The following is a 6,350-nucleotide window of genomic DNA, read 5'->3' as shown; positions in this document are numbered from 1 at the left end:
TAGATTTATATACTAATATTCTTATGATATACATTTTAAGTAATTCTAATAATTTATTATATATTTCTAGGCTTATTTATTTATTTATTTATTTATTATTTTATAAAGTAAAGACTACAAAGTCCTTAATTAAGCAAGATAGAGCGAGAACCACAACTTAATTATAAGTAGGTTTCTATCTATATTTATACTTTTATTTAGTGATAAGTGACGATTGATTAATGGACATGAGGAATACATGTTGGGCCTTCTGATCTGAGGTGAGTAGTCTTTCTCAAATTAAGATATATTATATAATTATGTATATGTATGTTTTGACCTCCAGCAATATTATATGACTTTATCTTGAGATAATTTCAGTCGAACATATTTTATCATGTACTTGATTATGGTGATCTAGGATATGAGTATATTGGTGATATATAGAGATAATTAGATATGACTATACTGTTATAATTTTATGTCTACTCTCTAGCATGAGTATGCATGCGATAGACTAGTATGGGGATGCATGTGTTAGATACAAGGTTGGAGATTACATTGCATTATTTTTCTTTTGGCCTCTTTTTCACCTAAATTCCTGAGTTGCATGATTTGTGGTAGTACTGGATAAAATGCATATGATCTATTATTTAGAAGGAAAGCATAAAATCTGATTGATATGATAGTTGATAGAAAGCATGAGGATACCTGAGTGGGCGCGATAGTTAGGACGTGCTTGGTGGATGATCAATCGCTCGACGTAGTCGCGATTCTGTGGTCTTATGTCCGAGGTCATTAGTCTATGTGTGCAGCAGATATTCGAACACATGCCATTCGCTAGGGCATATGTGGCGAGTTATCCTCATGTAGTTTCTATCAGCTAGAAGGGTGCCCGGTCTAGATGGATATTGATACCCTTAGTGGATGGCAGGGTATGGTTATGTTTGAGATACTCTTTGCGGATGACAAAGTATGCTCTGAGCCTTTGAGCATGATGTTGAGACCGGGTACTGGGTGTTGACTATGCATAGTGGTCTAGTATGATGATATTATACCGAGATATCGGTGATGATCGTGATGTTGAGAAATGCATATGATTTTATGATTTTATTATCATCTATATACCTAATTATCGAGTGGTCAATATGCATCATAAGTGATTGCATTTGATATCATAGCATGGTCATAGACAGCATGCATCATATGTGTCATATTTGAGAGAGAGTTATGATGATAGTATATCATAGAGATTTGTTTATACATTACAAAGAATTATATATTTTGATTAATTATGACATGATATCTACCGTCCATTTATATATTATTGAGGATACATTCTTATGCTCATTCATGACATGATGCTCCTATGTGATTTATATTATCTAGTACATGATTTACTCTTTATTTGGCATCATTAATTCGGGATAAAGTTTATTCACTGAGCCTTTTGCTCATGACTTTTTTTTCTTTTTCTCCTCCCCCCCCATCCTGAGTATAACACCCACAACCCTAAACTCGTGCGTGGCACCTGACTATTTGGTTAGTTACTAACAATCAAATAAACTTGTATTTAAATTTATCCACAACAACATCTAAACTAAGGATAACAGAAGTCTAGCTATCAACAGTACATGGATAACCCTACTTGGGCCCCACACAGGCCACAAAACATCATCAAGAGCTTTTCACCATAACATATACACAATGGTGATATATACATAATTATACAAGTACAAAGTCACCTGCTAGAATATAAGATAAAGATAAAGACACACTTTGGAGGATGTCCACTAATACATCAAATAAGATAACTATCTAACGCATAACACTAAACACACACTACCTTTCACCCACTAACAAGATCTCTAAGGGAGTACCCTGCTCCACTCGTTCACCTGAGTTTTTGGAAAGGAGAAAACAAAGAGAGTCATGAACTAAAGGCTCAGTGAATAGACCTTATCATAAATTAGTGAAGCCAAATAAAGAGTAAATCATGTACTGGATAATATGAATCAGAAAGAGCATCACGATATGAATGAGAATATGAATGTAACATCAATAATATATAATTGAAATGTAGATAACATGTCATAACTGATAAATGTATATAATCCTTGATAATAAGTAAATAAATCTCTATGTCATAATATAATCATAACTCTCTCTCATATATGACACATGATGTATGCCATCTATGACCATGCTATGATATCAAATGCGACCATATATGATGTAAATTGACCAGTTGATAATTAGGTATTCAGATGAGAATAAAATCATATGTAGTTCTCAACATCTCAGTCATCAATATCATCTCTATATGTCATCATCATACTAGACCATTGTGCACAGTCAACACCCGATACCCGGTCTTAACATCATGTCTGAAGGCTCAGAACATACTCTGTCATCCGCAAGGAGTATCTCAAATATAATCATACCTTGTCATCCGCTAAGGGTATCAACATCCATCCAGACCAAACACCTTTCTAGCTGATAGAAATCTCGTGAGGATAACTCGCCACATATGCCCTAGTGAATGACATGTGTCCGAATGTTTACTGCGCACATAGACTAACGACCTCGGACGTAAGGCCAACAGGATCACGACTATGTCGAGTGATCAATCATCCATCAAGCGCGTCCTAACCCTCGTGCCCACTCGGGTATCCTCACGCTTTCTATCAACGATCATATCAATCATCTTTCATGCTTTCCTTCTAAATGACAAATCATATGCATATATCTAGTACGATAATAAGTCAATGCATAACAGAAATTTAGGTGGAACAGGAATCAAGAGAAAAATGATGCAATGTAGTCTTCAACCATGTAGTCAACACATAATATAATTAAAATTAAGCATAATATATTAGGCATAATAATTAACCTCTTTAAGCATAAAAGAATCGGATATACAATAATATAATTAAAATATATGTACATAAAATAACTAACTATAATTCAATTATTTAGCAATTACTACTTTTACTTAACTAGTTACTAATCATACATATAATAATCATTATCCATAAATATAAAAATAATTATTTGAGCTCAGCATTTTATTGCATAGAAAATAATATATAATAATAATAAGGTGCTAGAAACACATTGCATATTCAAATATATTAAATATATGCATGTATAAGCATACATAAACATTAATAGAAACTTATATAATTTAATTATTTTTAATAAAACTAACTATATAAAATATAAGATTATTATCAATATGATTACATGTATTAATCTAATAAACAATGGCTAAACTATATATAATCATATGCAAGTGTTTATAACTATAATTAATAAATTATTATACTAAAATACTTAGCTAATACTTATACTAGTGAGTGTAAATTATCAAAATAATCTACCATCTAGATAAATTGATTTACCTAAATTTTAGAAATTAAATCATATAATTATTGTAACAAATTAAAAAGGAGCAATTCCCTTGTCATAGTGCTGGGCTCGGCACTGTCTACTACAGTGCTGGGCCGAGCCCAGCACTGTTGCAGAGGGGAAATAGTTGAGGAAGAAGAAAAAGAAGAAAGAAGAAGAAGAAAGGAGAAGAATAAAAAAGGAAAAGAAGAAGAAAAAGAGAAGAGAAGAGAAGAAGGAGAAGGGAGGAGAGAGCGGACCCACGCTGGCGGGGAGGGGCTTGGCTGCTGCTGGCTAGCCAGCAGCCAGCCTCTCGCCGACGGCTTGGCTACGGCAAGCCCGAGCTCAAGGCAAGAAGGAGAGAGGAGAGAGAGAGAGAGAGAGAGAGAGAGAGAGAGAGAGAGAGAGAGAGAGAGAGAGAGGAAGAAAAGGAAAGAGAGGGGGAGTGAGAGATCTCACTGGCGGCGATGGCTCTAGGGAAGGTGTCGGCAATGAGGAGAGAAAGGAGTGCGAGAGAGAATAGAGAGAGAGAGTAGAGTGAGTGGGTGGAGAGAGAGAGAGAGAGAGAGAGAGAGAGAGAGAGAGAGAGAGAGAGAGAGAGAGAGAGAGGCGGTGGAGGGGAAAAGAGTGGCGGTGTCAGGGCTTGCCACGACCAGTTGGCCGCAGCTGGTTGGCTGCGGCAGCTGTGGTGGGTGTGTGGCACCTCACCATGCTTGCATGGGCACGAGGCCACATTTTCTTCCTTTAAGAAAACATCTGTATCCGAATATGGATATGAGTATAACTAATATTATTGGATAACGAATATCTATTTACCCGCTATTTAAATACCTAACTCATCTAATTACACCCTAGCCCTACCCTCTCCATCTCCCCTAAATCCCAATTGAACCCATAGCCACTTTCACCCCCAACTCTAAAATCCCCCCTCGGCGTCCTTGCCATCATTGATCACCGGACGTCGTCACCTCATGGAGTCACCAACCTCGCCTCCTCCTGTCCTCCCTCCTCGAGCTCGGCATCACAAAGCTCCACCTCCTCCGGTCCCTCCTCAAGCTTGGCAGCTTGCCAACCTAAGCTCTCTACCACCATCGCATATCCGTCTGTGACCAAGCTTCGCTGCCATCACCACTCTGTCACTTCAACAAGCTCTGCCTTCTCCCCACACGAGCTCGCCATTACCAAGTTCCATCACCATCACCACTTTGTCACTGTCACCAAGCTCAAAACTAGAAGCCATGCATCTTGGTCGATGGCAAAATAGATCCACTATCATCATCAAGGGTTGATTGCAACCAACTAAGTGATTGAGCCAACGAAATTGCTAGTCCAACATACCAAAGTTTCCATGGCATAAGTGATTCATCCATTTAGAACCTCACATTCTGTATACATAATAAAATTACAAAACAAAATATACAAGTATTCAATAACTACAAATTCTATAATAAAACTATGAAACTCATAAAAATATAAATGTTTAATAACTATGAATTTAGTAAATAAATTATGAATGAGAAAATAAAGTGTTCAATAACTACGAAATCCATAATAAAACTACAAAATACAATTAAATTTTTATTCAAACTTATTGATTGCAGATGCTTCAACTATTGGCCGCATCCCATGGAGCAACTTGGAAAGAAAAGTAGAAAAAAAATCTCACTTTCAGGGGAAGACCAAAAGGGGCCTCAAGCCGCTCAGCTCAACTCGAGCCTAATGTCATGATGCAATCCTATTTGACCCAGTTCATATCAGGAGATGGCTTGCTGAAGGAGGAGGAAGCTAGTTGACAGTGGAGACGAAGGATTAGAGCGACCAAGTGAGTGAGGTCTGATGGAAAGCTAGGGAGAGTTGAGCAACTGTGTTTGGGAATTGGGACTTGTGAGTTGAGGCTAGGGTTTCTAATTTGTGAATCCCTTATATACCGAGCCTATCGAGCCGGCTCTAGCTTAAGCTCGGCTCAAAATTGATTTCGAGCCTTCTAAGCTAGCTCGGGCTCGGCTCAACTCTTAGTCAGGCCTAGCTGAGCTTGAGCTTCAATCGACCCAAGCCCGAGTTGAGCCTGAGCCACTCGTTTATTTTGATAGCCCTAGCTACTAGTCTAGGGTGGAAGAGCTGCTAATGTTACCCTGTAGTGTAACTCCTCTACTCTATAGTTTCTCTTCTGAGATATTAAAAGCTCTATTTCTGTGGTGAACCAGCAATTTGGTAGATAAATTTATGATTTTCCACAAAAAAGCGAATCGCTCTCATGGTCAGCAAATTTTTGCACGTAGTTACAACCTGATATTATCAGATATAGCATTGAGAGAATAGTTTTCACAAAAAGCGGTTTAACTTTTACCTTTTTACGTTTGGCAGACCTACTGTGCAAGCAAAACAAAAACTTAAAGATTGAGCCACAAATTTTGAGTTATGTTATATATATATATATATATATTTTTTTTTTTTGTTAGAAACGATAGCCGGAGAGCTATCGCAAACCTCTCTGTACAAAGGACACCGATCTATCCTCGGAGAGGATTATAGATAGATCAGGTGGCAAGTCACTACAACAGTAAATATAATTTTGGGATTTACAAGCAAAACCAGCTTAACCCTCATTAGCCATCAATCTATTAGCTTCCCTATATATACAGCTGCCAACAACAAAATTTCCTTGATGATGGAGTCGACGATCCATGGGCTTTCCAGGTTCTTTACGATGATGTCAATAAGGTTTTTGGAGTCACTCTGAACGACAAAATTTTTATCACTTCGCCCCCCAAGCTTTCTGCAAGCCTTCCCTCATACCCATACCCCTGCTTCACTAAATAGAACAGATCTTAGCTACAACCGGACACCCACCTGCAAACAAAGAGAATCCACCTGAGTTTCGAATTATAAAACCTGAACCAGCTTTGCCATTGGCGAGACAGGACTCATCCGAGTTTAATTTAATAAACCCAACACACCCATATAGATTCAGAAGTGCCAAT

Source organism: Typha latifolia, chromosome 8 (assembly GCF_019914945.1).
Source record: "Typha latifolia isolate L0001 chromosome 8, TyphaL0001v2, whole genome shotgun sequence".
In the NCBI taxonomy this organism is placed as follows: Eukaryota; Viridiplantae; Streptophyta; class Magnoliopsida; order Poales; family Typhaceae; genus Typha; species Typha latifolia.
The sequence above is the reverse complement of the archived record's forward strand: the minus strand, read 5'-3'. Positions refer to the sequence as shown.